At 38.6% G+C, this 16,429-nt stretch overlaps 1 long non-coding RNA gene and 1 pseudogene across 1 annotated transcript; one reads left to right on the forward strand and one right to left on the reverse strand.

The window, feature by feature from the left end:
- The first annotated feature begins 653 nt into the window (after positions 1-653).
- LOC115832435 lies at positions 654-3,535 on the forward strand. Its single transcript, XR_004027936.1, has 2 exons — positions 654-873; positions 1,587-3,535. It is a non-coding gene; the product is annotated as an uncharacterized LOC115832435 (long non-coding RNA).
- Positions 3,536-15,036: 11,501 nt separating this feature from the next.
- Positions 15,037-15,109, reverse strand: LOC115832599 (annotated as a pseudogene).
- Between the last annotated feature and the right edge of the window lie 1,320 nt (positions 15,110-16,429).

Here is a 16,429-nt window from a genome sequence, read left to right on the forward strand (position 1 = left end):
CAGTAGAGTCTGAGAAGTCATCTTGAGGCACCCAGGTAGAAGACGCTTCCCTTGTTAAAAAATAAAGCACACAGAAAAACCTTCAAAACTCTTGTTAATATGATGTGGATCAAGATCTACAGCAGATGAATAAGAAAAGAACTGGCCTAGGGCTGCCAAATTCCTTCTAAAACTGGGATTCTTTTCAGTTCTGGGGCAGATAGAGTTGCATTGGAAGAGAATTTGACCCACTGAAAAATAACAGTTTTATGATGCTTTCCTATAAGTCTAGACTAGCAAATGGGCCAGTTCTAAAAATGTCCTTGTATTTATGTCTTGAGAGATACTTATCTACATTGTAGGGTTTTTGGAACAAAGAGAACGGTTTCCTTTTTCTATAAAGTTTGGCGTCATTATTATTTTGAAAGATAACCATGCTCACCCATTGCCAAATGACTGCTGAGTTATGCTCTGTCTATATTTTTTAAAGAATTTGCTTTTGAAAAGAAGGTGGTGGTGGCTGGGGAGGAGAGGGTAATCCACGTCCTGTCACTCACTCCCTTCCTGGCTGTGAGAAAGTTGTGGGCCTGGGAACTTACAGTTTGTTTTCTATAATTCCATCTGGTTTGAAACCAAAAAGGAGATATTTGTGGAGAACAGACCATAATGTGAGAGGGAGAAAGGCTGAGGGGGTAGCAGTATAAAAATCAGATAGCTCAGCACTTGGCTCCAAAGGAGCTGAAGGAGAGAGGATTCCACTGCGTGTATGTTTTCTCTTTCACGTCTCACTTTTGTTCTCTGCCATCAGGAAATGCAGTAGACATTTGTCACCAGCAGCTCTTTGGAGACTTCAATGTTACTTCCTCCCAGGATCCGAAAGGGGACTTCAGACACGTAAGAGTCGTATTTTGCAAACCAGCAGAATTTTTGTGCAATGTTTATCAGACAAGTGAGAGGCTGTGAAGGCAGACTTTGGGAAATAGTTTAAATAGTTCATAAATCAGATGTAATTGAAAAGGAGAAGATCTCCTTTCTGAGAGCCATGAAAACCTTTCTTTTATAATCTCCTTACTGGGGCAGAATTGTAATGTGTACAAGGGCAGGGGGTCTAATGAAGTCAGGTTGCCTTGGGTCACTCAAGGTAATTTGTTTTTTCTGGCCAAATCATGAAACAGAACTGCATTCTGCTCCCTGTTACATTTATATGATAGCATCTCTTTTGATATTGTCAAGTGTGTTATGCCAGGTTGCATAGCATCACTGATAACAAAACTCTTTGGAAATTTTTTTTTCATACACCAAATAGCAGCAGCTGAAATCAGTTGGAGTTCTTGGCTGGCCAGGAAGTAAAAAGTGCTTTTCATATAAAATTCCTAAGAAACCCTAGAAACATGATGCAAAGCATTTGTATCCCTTTTACTTTCAAATTGGTAGAATTTATGTGACTTTTAAAAATTATATTTGTTATACTGATAAAAATGCATTTCATATGAAGAGTAGGAGACCCTAAAGGGTCTTGCCTAAGATTTTCATTTGAATTTAGTACATTATCAGTTGTCACAGTATAAGAGGCAGGTTTGGAGGATTGATAGTGTTCTTAACTTCAGGGAGAATCTAAGACACCAGGAGCTCAGAAGAATGGAGTCTCAAGACATCAGGCAAATACCGAAGAGATCAGAGCCAAGTTCTAAAGTGCAGCCATTTCCCAAATGTCAACGAAGAGCAAAGCCAAGAGAATTATTATTTCCTGGCTGCACAATCACAGGAAAAGCCTGATCAAAGCTGGAGTGCAAGTTAAAAAGTGTAAGGTACTCAAGAGCCAGGGTCTGTGTCCAAGCCCAGTCAATTGATCATTAGTTGTTTTTAACTTCAACGTTTCTTTTGCAACAGCACCTCTTCCTTAAAGTAGCAGTCTTAGCAGACTGCCACCTTACATGATGCATCTTATTCTCCAAGGACAATGAAGACTCTGCACTATCAGACATTACCTAGGAAAGATGGGAATTGACATGCACATCACAACTGCATACACAACAGAAATTATTGAATCATGAGTTATACATTCCGGTGTGTGACACATTGGCACATGACATAATCTGGGTTCTTTATAGACTCAGTTGTTTTGGGTCGATCTAGATTATCAAGAGAAGAGACTTCATGCTTAGCTTTATTTTGCACCAACCACCAGGGGTCTTGCTTCTGAGCAGGAAGCAGCTGGGGAATAGGCTCTTTCTCTTAATGACTTCCAACACAGTTCTCTCAAACCTTACTCCTCCAGAAGGCCACCCTCACCTGGCTATGGCTACTTCAGAAAAAACTTGGCCTCTTCTATAATAGAACAGAATGATCACCTCACATTCTATTTCAAGCCAGATTCAGTATCTCAGAGGCTGGTTCTGTGATTTACTTGGCCCTTGGGAGCTCCTACTGAAAGTGCTGAAATGCTGTACTGACACTTCAGACTTATAGCTACCTAGACTCCAAGTAAGATTTATCTCCGACTGGAGGGTTTCTCCTATTAAAAACCAAATAGTATAGGGTGCCTTCACCTGCTAGGTAATCTTCTATGCCCTAATGGGAAGAATGGGAGCAGCAGACAAGTAAGTACAGGAAGGAGAACCAAAGCTGTGTCCCTGCCCTTAAGGAAAGAGAAATTGGACCAGACAAGTTCAGTGGAAACTTTCTAACGAATCCATCAACTTCATCTTGTCTAAGCAGAGTCATAGCTAGAAGTGTGACTGAAATAGGAGAACCACGTACAGGGGTTCAGGGGTGATTCCTCTGAAATCGCAGCTGGAAGCATTTCGTAATAGTTCTGGTACTGCACCCATAGATACTGTCACCTCTACTCTTTCTTCCAATCACCATTAGCAGATGCCACAGGATTCCTACTTCTGAAAGTTTTTGGGCCCCGCAGATGGAAGATCAGAGAATCCAATAAAGTTTTAGGCTACATTTTATTCCATCCACAAATTTGGTGAAGGAGGAAATGTTTACAATTCTGCCATGCCATGAATAGGAGTTTTCCACCGGGTGTACACTGCTGTTAACAAGGTGTAAATACTTATTCACTAAAAAGACCATACGGTACTGCTGATGGACTTCCCAATACAATGCCAGATGCGAAAACTTCCTTGGTGATTGCTTTTGATAACACTGAGTGGCTAAAGGTCTTCTTTCACATCTTTCCCCACCTCAAATCCTGAAGGCAAGGTCTCTGGAATTTGAGGCTGTGCCCTCACGTGCCTCCAAGGCACCAACAAAGCAAAATGAAGAGTCTGCACTGCTCATCAGTTGACCCAACACTCAGCCCACATTGGAGGGGAAGGCGTGGTGGGCTGAGGATGTCTTCTTCCTGTCCAGGATGCAATATGGTCAAGGATGAAAGGAAAGAGATGCTGGGAGCAAGTCTGCATTGAAGACGTATTTCTGTTGCTTTACTACCAACCCTGGTTATAAATGATGAAACTACAATAGGTCTGTAATAGCTACTTTCCCATATAGCTCTTGTCTGTACTTACATAAAATTAAAAATAATAGAATACTTCCATTACTACCTTGTGGTGACAAGCATTCTTCATTTACAATTTTTATTCCAAAAACATGATTTAACATTTTAAAAACCAAGATCTGTTCGGTAAATCAGATAATAGGGTAAACTATAGTTTACCCTATCTTACAGCCAGTTAGATAAATGATTATCGTGAAAGGAAAATTGTTAGCATTGTAAATAACGCTTCTTATATGAATGCTAAACAGTCTATCGGAAAACACCATGGTTGTTGGTTTAGAATCAGCTTCTTTGGCTAGGCACCGTGGCTCACATCTGTAATCCCAACACTTTGAGAGGCCAAGGCGGGTGGATCATCTGAGGTCAGGAGTTCGAGACCAGCCTGACCAACATGGTGAAACCCTGTCTCTACTAAAAATACAAAATTAGCCACGCCTGGTGTCACATGCCTCTAATCCCAGCTACTCAGGAGGCTGAGGCCGGAGAATCGCTTGAACCTGGGAGGCGGAGGTTGCAGATCACACCATTGCACTCCAGCCTGGGCAACAAGAGTGATACTCCATCTCAAATATATATATATATATATATATATAGTGTATTTATATATATATATATATAGTGTATTTATATATAGTGTATTTATATATATACATAGTGTATTTATATATAGTTTATTTATATATATACATAGTGTATTTATATATATAGTGTATTTATATATATATAGTGTGTGTATATATATATATATATATATATACACACACACACACACAATAGCAAAGACTTGCAACCAACCTAAAAATGCCCATCAATGATAGACTGGATAAAGAAAATGTGGCACACATAGACCATGGAATACTATGCAGCCATAAAAAAAGAATGAGTTCATGTCCTTTGCAGGGACATGGATGAAGCCAGAAGCTATCATTCTTAGCAAACTAACACAGGAACAGAAAAGCAAACACTGCATGTTCTCACTCATAAGTGGGAGTTGAACAAGAGAACACATGGAAACATGGAGAGGAACATCACACACTGGGGCCTGTCAGGGAGTCGGGGGAGGGAGAGCATTAGGGCAAATATCTAATGCATGCAGGGCTTAAAACCTAGATGACGGGTTGATAGGTGCAGCGAACAACCATGGCACGTGTGTACCTATGTAACAAACCTGCATGTTCTGCGCATGTATCCCAGAACTTAAAGTAAAATAAAAATTTTTAAAAATAAAAATAAAAAATAATAATAATAGAATCAGCTTTTTCAAATCCATAATATTTGGATTTTTTTTTTTTGCCTGAAACTTTCTTAGTCAATAATAATTCAGTCTCTACCATGCTTTAAAAGGGAATCCATTACAAACTCTCTTAGAGTCTTCCTTATGCCTTACATGGCATAGTGAGTCAGAGATTTTTTTTTTCTTCCATGGCATTAGAGAAGAGGCTAAGGGAAAGTATCTGTAACTTTTCACAACAGCATCTTTAACCTTCCGCTAAATCCTGGGCTGCCAGCTGGCAAGGCCTAGTACTCTTCAGTCCTGCAAAGAATCACGTATGTGTAGCTGAAGGTAGACATAAGTTCTTCTGTTTTAACCTGAATCATCTGCAGAAACAAACAGCAAAGTGCATCACCCCTGTTAAAGGGGCTGGCAGTACGAGCCACAAGGTAAAAATTATGAAGAAGTGTCCCTCTTTGTCCCTTCACCGAGAACATAGTGTCCAATGCTGTTTCCAAAGCTCCTTAGCCACCTCCACTTCTGTCCCCTTTCAAAGGATCTTCCAAACCACCCCCAACCCAGCTCTGGATTTAGATCTGCTCTTTCTGTACAGCAGCTCATGTTCCAAACCAGTAATTCATAGATATGATTCATCTGATTACAACCTTCACTATTTTTACCCGTAATACTTCTACTATTATTTCCTAATATAATATCTTAATATCACTACCATAATTAAAATTGTAATATAACTTTTCATAATTAAAAGGTAACCATACAAATAAACAGAATAAAAAATAATGCCATTAAAATTTAACCAGATACTATTACCTGCTAAAAGCCCTGAGCCTAAGGCCTGTTTCTTTTTTTTTTTTAAAGGGTTGTTAATATGTGCTACATTAAAGATGCACTCACATCAAACTGAGACTTCTCTTAATCTATTCAGAAGGACTGAAAGAGAAGGCAAAAGAAAATCTCTCATCTTATGTGATTCCATTTTATTTAACACCACATTGGTTGTATTTAACCCCACTCAAGATCATCCTGGATTTAGAATCATCTTGTGAGTCCTAGTCTATGGGAAACAAGATAAGGCAGTGTTTCTCAAAATGTGGGTTTTGGACAGTCTGCAAGAGATAACCTAGCACCAGATTAACATGCAAATCCCCTGGCTTCTGAGACTTCTGAGATAGGTCTTAGGAAATCCATATTTTTAACGCATTTCTCAGGTATTACTTATACACACAAATATTTGAAAATCATTAGTCCAGATTTGTTGTTTTCAAACATTTATTAGCCAAGGGATCCTTTCTTCCAATAAAATCCTTCACAAAAACTAAGATAAAAAGCAGATAAGAATAGAGTCCTCTAGTTGAATCAAGAAGGTGGGGCAGAGAGCAGAGTTGTGATTTCACCTTCTCATGACCCATGGTGGCATATGGACATTTCACATGGTAAAATAAAATAGTTAATTAACATACTAGAAAATGTTCAGCCTCATAATAATCAAATGCAAACAAAAGATAAGATCTTATTTTTTACTCATAAATTAGCAAAGGTATTTTGAATGATAGTGTAAATAAGGACTAACTAGAATGTTATAACCAATATTCTTATACTCAGAAAAGCAAATGAGTACCACCTTTCTGGAAGTACTTTAAAATATTTATTTTTTCTTTTAATGCAATACTCTACTCTCTATGAATTTATTATGCAGAAATGGTGTGAAATTCAGGCAGATTTATGCACATTTCCGGAACTAGATAGTGGTGATATTTGCATAACATTGTGAATATACTTAATGCCACGGAATTGAACAGTTTCAAATGGTTACAATGGTAAATTTTATGTTGTATATTTTACCACAGTATACACAAAGCATTATGCAAAAATATGCATTTCATTATTATTTACGATAAGAAATTAAAACTGTCAGGGCGCGATGGCTCAGGCCTGTAATCCCAGCACTTTAGGAGGCCAAGGCAGGCAGATCACCTGAGGTTGGGAGATCGAGACCAGCCTGACCAACATGAAGAAACCCCGTCTCTACTAAAAATACAAAACTAGCCAGACGTGGTGGTGCATGCCTGTAATCCAAGCTACTCGGGGAGGCTGAAGCAGGAGAATCTCTCGAACCCAGGATGCAGAGGTTGCAACGAGCTGAGATTGCGCCATTGCACTCCAGCCTGGGCAACAAGAGGAAAACTCTGTCTCCAAAAAAAAAAAAAAAAGAATTTAAAACTGCTCAATACCCAACATTAGTCATTGCCACATTATGGTGTTTTTGGAAAATTCTTGTGATATACACTTACTTATGTGAAAAAAAAAAAAAACCAGGATGTGAAACTATACACACAATATTACCTCAGCCATTTCTTTAAAAATAATCTGGATAGAAATATGTCCAAATATTACCTGTAATGGAGCCTAGAAGAGTAGTAGAATTATTAACACCTCTTCCTTTCTCTTATACTTTGAAAAGCTTTCCAAAATTTGCTAAAATTAGCACTTTCTTAAAACATGAGATTTTTGTGTGTGTGATTTTTAAATTTTAGCTTATTAGCCATCGTTAGTGTTAGTGTATTTGCTGTATGACCCAAGACGATTCTTCTTCTTCTAGTGTAGCCCAGGAAACCCTAAAGATTGGACAACCCTGCTCTACTACCTCTTAAAAAAATAGAAAAAAAAAAAAAGAAGAAAGGAAGAAAGTGCACTTGTTTCTTATTACTGCTTTATTTTTTTTCCTTAAGTTATTGGGGTACAGGTGGTATTTGGTTACACGAGTAAGTTCTTTAGTGGTCATTTGTGAGATCCTGGTGCACCCATCACCAGAGCAGTATATACTGCACCATATATGTTGTCTTTTATCCCTTGCCCCTCTCCCACTCTTCCCCCCAAGTTCCCAAAGTCCATCATATCCTTCTTATGCCTTTGTGTCCTCATAGCTTAGCTCCACATATCAGTGAGAACATACAATGTTTGGTTTTCCATTCCTGAGTTACTTAACTTAGAATAATAGTCTCCAATCTCATCCAGGTCATTGCAAATACTGTTAATTCATTCCTTGTTATGGCTGTGTAGTATTCCATTGTATAGATATGCCATAGTTTCTTTCTCCGCTCATTGATTGATGGGCATCTGGGTTAGTAACCATTTTGCAATTGTGAATTGTGCTGCTATAAACATGTGTGTGCAAGTATCTTTTTCAAATCATGACTTCTTTTCCTCTGGGTAGACACCCAGCAGTGGGATTGCTGGATCAAATGGGAGTTCTACTTTTAGTTCTTTAAAAGATCTCCATACTGTTTTCCATAGCAGCTGCACTAGTTTGCATTCCCCACAGCAGTGTAGAAATGTTCCCTGATAGCTGCATCCATGGAAACATCTATTGTTTTTTTATTTTTTGATTATGGTCATTCTTGCAGGAGTAAGGTGGTATCTCATTGTGGTTTTAATTTGCTTTTCCCTGATCATTAGTGATGTTGAGCATTTTTTCATGTTTGTTGGACATTTTGAGAATTGTCTATTCATGTCCTTAGCCCACTTTTTGATGAGATTGTTCCTATTGCTGCTTTAACTTATTTCCACAACATTAGTGCCTTAAAACAACACGCATTTATTATATACAGTCCTAGAGGTCAGAATTCCAAAATCTACATATAAGGCTGCATTTCTTCTTCTTGGAGACTCCAGGGGAGAACCTATTTCTTTACCTTGTTAAGTTTACAAGGTGCTGCACATATTCCCCTGGCCCCTTCCTCCACCTTCAAAACCAGCAGTGTAGTATCTTTTCTCCTCTCTGACCTCTGCCTCTGTTCATACATCTTCTCCGTATCTTCTCACCCTCTTGCCTGCTGTTATGAGAATCCTACGATTACATTAGTCCACCTGATAATGCAAGATAATCTCCACATCTCGAGACCTTTAGTTTAATCACATCTACAAAATCCTTTTTACTTTGGAAGGTAACATATTTGCAGGTTCCAGGTATTAGGACATAAACATCCTCAGGGCCATTTATTCATTCTACCACAAGAATGAAGAAATTAAAAAAAAAAAAAGAAAGAAAGGTGGGGATGGGGGGGAGGGAGAGAGGGAGGGAGGGAGGGAAGGAAGGAAGGGAGGGAGGAAGGAAGGAAGGGAGGGAGAGAGGGAGGGAAGGAAGGGAGGGAGGGAGGGAGGGAAGGGAGGGAAGGAAGGGAGAGAGGGAGGGAGGAGGGAGGAAGGAAGGAAGGAAGGAAGGAAGGAAGGAAGGAAGGAAGGAAGGAAAAATGTCTCTCAGCTCCAGTTTTTATTCATGTGTAACCATTGAATTCACCTCTCAATGGGAAGAATAACAAAAATGTTGAAGCTCTTTAATCTCCTATGCTTTTTAAGTATAAAATTTCAGCTAACGAGGAGTGCACGATGAAAGCCATCTATAATAGAAATGGAGGGAAGGGGTAGCTCCAACCTTGTCAAATACCCAGAGAACATTCTAATGTGTTTAGATCAGTCTGGGAAATCATTTATAAATCATTCTGGTTTTAAACATTTTGAATCTTTCTTAGATATGTATTTTTAAAAGTCTTTCCTCTACCATTTTTCTGTGTCAAAGTCTATGGAAATAACCACTAAGATAAAGAATCATAAAAACTCACTAGCTTATGTTTTCATGTGTTTTATGTATAAGGATATGTTTTAGGTTCTACATAAAGCATATTAAGATATGCCCAGAAAATAAAATCATGTCCCCCACACTTTGTTGAGAAACAATGACGGTTAGGTTATAGCCAAATTTTTTTGCTCATTACAAAGTCTGAAATACAGCTTTTGATTTCCTTTGCCTGAGTAGAATGTATAACCTTTCTAAATTTATTTTTATTTTCCGACATATTATTTGCCTTGATACTGATGTATGTGGTATACTTGTAAAGATAAATCTTTCTTCTTTCCTTTCCTAATTTGTTCAAACCTTTGATTTATGAGAAGAATCAATATTGTAAAGAACGCTGATGGCTTCATAAATATTTTTATCATTGAATGTCAAAAAAGTACATACAATAGTTACATAACTCTTATTCCCATTCATGTGTCATCTTTGGAGTCTATGGTTAATAATAATAATAATAATACTAAAAACAATGGATTTAGATTGAGTAGGTACCTGTACATGGGTGAATTCATTGATTCATTAAATATTTACTACTACTTCAAAGAGAGTAAACAGCCTGGTGGGCACAGTGACATGCTGAAGCTGGCTCAAGCTGGCTCTCATTGGCTCCCAAGAGCCAATTCTCTACATCTCTTCTCAATTCCACTTCATTGACATCAAGTTAGTAGCTTGAAATCAGTCATGGTGAGAGTGAGAGTATTTACACCACAGAAATTGGCAAACACTATAAATTTGGGCTTTTTGTTAGACATTTACCAGGCACCACTGCAATACATAGATGTGGCTAACAATGTGATGTGTTAAGAAACAAGAGCGATAATAAAAGCGCCAAGAAGGGGTGCTGAACACAGAAGGATCAATAAAACCTTCGCTTTTGGGGCTAACCTCCAATGTCACCTCCTCTGAGAGGCCTTTCAATACAAGCTTCCTGAAAAAACCCTGCTCCCAGGCACGCTGTCATACTACACTGTGCATTTATTTCAGAAAATCTGCCACAGTTGATGATTATCTTACTTATTTTTACTTGTTTATCTGTCTCCCTTCCTGGGATGTAAACTCTTCAATGCAGGTTCTTATCTGCCTTGTCTCCCTGGCTACTAAAAGGCACTCAAAGTACTTTTTAAAGTTAGTGGTAGAGTAGCAGTAGGGTCTCAAAGGATGAGCAGAATTTGGCTAGGCAAAGAACTAAAGGTAGAACATTCTGAGCAGACAGAAATACAAAGGGTGTGGTGGCCAGAGAAAGATAGGGTGTGCATAAAACTTAAAGTAAGGAGTGGCCTCTACACTGGATCATGTGAGCCACAGGGACCCATGAAGGCCACTCTTCAAACTCTTATTTACCCAGAGATGAGCAGGAGCATGGCTAACTCCAAATTGGCACAGATGTGGTTTTAAGTCAGGAAAAAAGAAAACTAATGAAACATCTCTCTCCTATCTGATTGGTAAATTGAAGTTCTTTTTCCTCAGTAAAAGGGATTTATCCCTAAAAAGCATTGCTGAATCTCCCCAGTTCAGAGTGTTCAAAGTGTAAAGCATTTGATAGCATTTAAATTGAAACAAATAAACAAGGCAATGAGGATATGTTGGTTTCCCCCATGTGCATTATTGAAGTCCTTCTGTAAATAATTGTGGTCTCTTGACAATGCTGCATGTATTAGATCATCTGAGAAATGTACTAAAGCGGTTTTCTGTTCGGTGAGGGAGCAGGGTATTCAGTACCTAAGGAGAAAAGCTAATTTGACTACAGGTATTGAGTCTGCATAAAGCACTGAGCCAATGCCCTCTCCCACTTCTGCAACATGCTCACAATCTATTAGATGAGGTGACAGGATTTTCAATGGGATGAAGAAAGGATAAAATGATGGAATGACTAATGCTGCTGGGTGAAATTCAGCAAGGTTTCAGGGGAAGGTAATGTTTGGTTTGGCCTTAGAAGATGAGTAGAACTTGAGCAGGCAAAGTCGCAGTGGAGGGGGCACTTCGACGGCAAGAACATGCTGATCCAAACCACAGAGGCCAGAAGTCAGGGGGTAGATATATTTGAAGGCTCATGGAACTGCCACACATAGAGCAACTTACACAACTCTGAGGAGAACAACTGCCAATGTGCTTTTGCAAAACAACATTCTAATTTTACTTTGGTTTTCATAATGGCAAAGTGATTCATTAGTTCCTATTACACATTGCGATTTCAAAATGATAAAACACTGAGAGTCCTTTCTTAATTATGAAAGTTCAGAAAAGGGAACTTAAGCCAAATCTGCTGTTTCCACTCAGCAAATGTGTGGCCACAAGAGGTGCTTGACCAGCCTGCACACAACTCCTATTAAGTCTTGTCCATACAAGCTTAATAATAAGATAATAACTTTGCTTTATACACACAGTGGAGCCTCATATGCATACCATAATTGACTATGCAGGGTTAGAGAGGCCCCGAGTCAAGCTATGTCACAGCCACGGCATAATCGACTATATTCATTAAAAGCACAATCACGCCAGGCTCACACCTGTAATCTCAGCACTTTGGGAGGCCAAAGAGAGTGGATCACCTGAGGCCAGCCTGGCCAACTTGGTGAAACCCTATCTCTACTAAAAATACAAAAATTTATGGGGCATGATGGTACTTGTTTGTAATCCCAGCTACTTGAGAGGCTGAGGCATGAGAATTGCTTGAACCCAGGAGGTGGAGGTTGCAGTAAGCTGAGATTGCGCCCCTGCACTCCAGCCTGGGTGACAGAGTGAGGCTCCATCTCGATAAATGAATAAATAAATAAATAAATAAGTAAGTAAATGCACAATTCAGGTAAAACTCACTTGAAGACAACTTAAAATGTGAAAATAACTGATTTCCAAAATGGACGTACAAAGGTGATTGTTTTACACTTATTTCACCATTGGTTTCACTTAAATAGTGAGTTTTAAAATGACAATTTATCAAAAGCTATTTTCATCAGAAATATATTTTGTGTGTAAATAAAAGCACCCCAAGGGCTGCTTGGTGACCAAGAACAGAGACTGATTCTGGCTGGCTTAAGTTAAAACAGAAATTCTTGTATCTATATTATCAGAGAAAGATAGTGTGTGCATAAAACCTAAAGTCTAAATTAAGGAGTGGCCTCTAGACCACTAAATAAAGCTGGAAATAGAGCTCATAAAAATCTGTGCCTCCCACAACCCAGAAAAAGAGGGCAGCTCTTGGAATCCAGATAGAACTGATAGAAAGTGCCTATTTGATCATTTTTCTGATCTTTTTCACTCAGCTCAAGCTTCAAATTCCCAGGATAAAAGGACCAATCTGGAATTATCCAGAGACAATCACACCCCTTCAATTACAGTCTCACGGAAGCTACACAGGTTCGTGGAGAATGGTTTCCTCAAAGGAAATTGGTGCTTTTATCAAAGAGGGTAGAATGGGTTGGGCATAGTGGTTCATGCCAGTAATCCCAGCACTTTGGGAGGCCAAGGTAAAAGGATACCTTGAGGCCAGGAATTCCAGACCAGCCTGGGCAACATAACAAGATCCTGTCTCTAGAATTTAAAAAAAAAAAAAAAAAATAGCTGAGCGTGGTGACACATGCCCATAGTCTTAGCTACTCGGGAGGCTGAGACAAAAGGATCACTTGAGCCCTGGGCAACAGAGCAAGACCCTGTCTAGAAAAGACAAAAAAAAAAAAAGAGAGAGAGAGTAAGAAGGTGGAATGAATACCCAGTAGCCAGAAGATGAGGAATAGCCATTCTAACCCCTAAGCTGAGGGTGTTCTGCCTGTGATTAGTCCTGACTCACTATACCAGTGTGATACAGTTGAGAATTTTGTCTTTCTCCTTATCCAGCCTTTCCCTGACCCTTTTTGTTCTGAAGAGGTCGTAGCAACTTCTAGAATCTGTTTGTGGAGGGAATTTTACAATACACACCTGTTGGTTAGTCGGTGTTTCCATGTGATACTTTTTACACACTCAACAATTTACCTATCCCTCCATATACAGCAATATGAGTGTTATCTAACCACTAGGAATTTTTCTCCATTAAGTCTATAGTCACATGCTAGTGAGATAATTTAAATATATCCACAGAATACAGAATATTTTTCAAATAAGTTTTTAGAAGCTTAAAAGGAAAAAGGCTAATTTAAAAAAAGACTTTAGGTCTTTTGTACCAAACATTCTATTAAGCAGATATTTTTTGTGTAAGTTACTTAATTACACAGTTGAGCACTGTGTAAACACATCTCAACTCTCTATATAAACTTATGTAGCTGTTAAATAAAAAACCTATAGTATGTACAATATGTTGCATTTTTCCATAGAAAAAAAAATGAGTTCTGTCAACATGTCCAGCCAAGCTAAAGTAGAATGACTTCAGCTACAAATATCTAGAAATGCTGAGTAAAACAGGATAAAAAAGAATTTGTTTTTAAATGCCCAGCTAAGCTCATGAGAAATAATGAAGAATTCCACGAATATGGAAATGACCAGGTTCCAGAAAGGCAGAGGATGTCCAAATGGATGCAGCAGTGACTTTGGGATGGGAGAAGCAGAGGGGCCCAGATGATGCTGGGAAATAGGCCCTCCCATCTACACTAGGACAAGATACAAGGGTGGGCCATGCAAAGAGGACAGTGGCGGCTGAGACCTCTACATCAAGCTAGAGTCCTACAGCGCTACAACCTCAGTATAAAGGAACTGGACAAAGTCCACCTACCCACCAGGGAAACAGCAAAGAGGCTTGCCTCAGCCTTAAGAGCAGGGTGGGAAAGGAAAGTTTCCCACGAGAAAATGAAGCCCCATGCCCATGCCAATCCTAGGCTTGGAGGCTGAATTTGCACTTTCCTTGTGATATGGGATTTCCCCAGTTTGAAACTGACACAGATGCTGCTCCTGGGCTGGTTGCCCAGGGCTCCTTGAAGAAGAAAATCCAAAACATCTCTAGAAGGATATTCCACAGGAAATGCCACGGGGATTACCACAGAGGAAAAAAATTTGCTAAAGATCAGGTTATATATATATTTTTAATTATATAGTATATGAGGTAAAGATCCAACATGAGTGAGGATCCAAAGCTCTCTCAGGATCCAAAGGTCTCTGCCATAGAAAAGCAGATACCATTTCCAAATTATTTTATTTATTCTATTTTTACTATATTTTTAGAGATGGAGTCTCACTCTGTTACCCAGGCTGGAAGTACAGTGGTGCAACCATAGCCCACTTCAGCCTTGACTTCCTGAGCCCAAGGAATCGTCCCACCTCAGCTCCCAAGTAGCTGAGAGTACAGGTACATGCCACCATGTCCAGTTTCAAATAATTTCATATTATCTGGAAGCTAGTATAAACGAAATATTAAAATGACTAAAGAGATTAAAGGAGGAATAAAATTCATAATGAAAGAATAAGACATTATGACAAAAGAACACACATAATTTTTAAAAGAACCGAATGGAAATCTGCAAAAAAGATAAAATCTGAAAAATTAATGGATTTGTTAAATAACAGATTGGACTCTGATGAAGAGAAAATTAGCTAACTGGAAAAAAAATCCTAGCACATTACTTTGAATGTAGCATGGAGAGACTTTTTTAAATGTAAAAAACATAAAAGGTGGAAAGTAAGCAAGATGAAAGATGGTGTGCATAGGAGCCAAGAGAAAACTTCCCTTTAGAAGTTTTGCTGAAAAATCAACTAGAAAAAGGCAGATTATTTATTTTACTTTATTTATTTATTTGCCTGCTAGACAAATTCTAAAAGAGCTTTAACTCTGCCAAAAGGCAGGTTAATAGGAGAAAGGCATACAAGTGTATTAGCATGCACAGGAGACGTACGGAGATTTGAAAAGCAGGATGCTTCATGCTTTTTTGAAGTTACAGAAATAACAGGGGCTCAGAGAATGGCCCAAACCAGGTTTTGATGGTAAATCAGGTTATGATGGCAAGATCAGGTTATGGGAGGAATAGAGAGGAAGCCTGGCTAGTAAAGGTGGTCTTGTTATGTAGAGGAAACCTCACAGGTGGCAGACCTCAGAGAGAATAGGTAGTAAGTGTTTCTTTCAGGCCCTTAACTGTGTCAAACTCTCAGTTAATTTTTCCTAAACTGGACAAGGGAGAGCCTCAGAGAAAGCCTAGCTTTGTCAATGCAGACTTTCTCTACAGAAGCAAATCTCCCTACAAAAGACAGCTTTTCAGCTATTCTTATAGTTCCAGGCCTTCTGCACAGCCATCTTGAAATATATAAAAGAAGTATATTTGGGGGGTGAAATATTTTAGTTTCCTTCAAGTGAAAGGTCCAAGATACATCTGTTTAATAGGATTTCTAGAAAGGGTTATAGAGAAAATAAAGAAAATTCAAAGAGGTGATGTCTGGAATTGACACAAATCCTCACATCGAAGAGGGTGTGCAAAGAGGCCAGAAAGGGAAAAATAGAAATAAATCTGCACTTAAATACATCAAAGCAAAACTGTGTAGTGTCAAAAAGAGAATATCTTAAAATCAGTGGAAAATAAAAAACGGAATAATTGGACTTACAGCAGACTTCTCAAAAGCAACAACAGAGGCCAGAGGAAAATGAAATCACATCTTCAAGTATAATTTCAACCTAGAATCCTTTATCAAGCTAAGTTATTATTCAAGAATGAAAGCAAAGTAAAAATAAATGTTGAAATCAACAAAGTATAAGAAATACCAATCACAGGCCCTCGTAAGATAAAAGGAAATTAAATTGAAGAAAGAATGGCAACAAAAGGACTATTAAACAAAAAAGTTGGTAAATATGTTCGGGCATGGTGGTGTGCACCTATAGTCCCAGCTACTTTGGAAGCTGAGGCAGGACAACTTTAGCCCAGAAGTTCAAGGCTGCAGTGAGCTATGATTGAGTTACTGCACTCCAGCACTCCAGCCTGGGCAACTGAGTGAGACCTCACTTGAAAAAAAAAGTGTAAATAAAAATAAACATTGAATGTAAAAAACTTCTAATATTTCATTTGAAGAGTTTAAAAATAAGGTAGAGCTGAAATGTCAGTGTGAAAAATATGATTGCTTACAATCAAAATGTACTAAGGTCTTTTTCTTGTTCAGAAGGATTCAC

The sequence above is a fragment of the Nomascus leucogenys genome, chromosome 22a (genome assembly GCF_006542625.1).
Source record: "Nomascus leucogenys isolate Asia chromosome 22a, Asia_NLE_v1, whole genome shotgun sequence".
NCBI lineage: Eukaryota > Metazoa > Chordata > Mammalia > Primates > Hylobatidae > Nomascus > Nomascus leucogenys.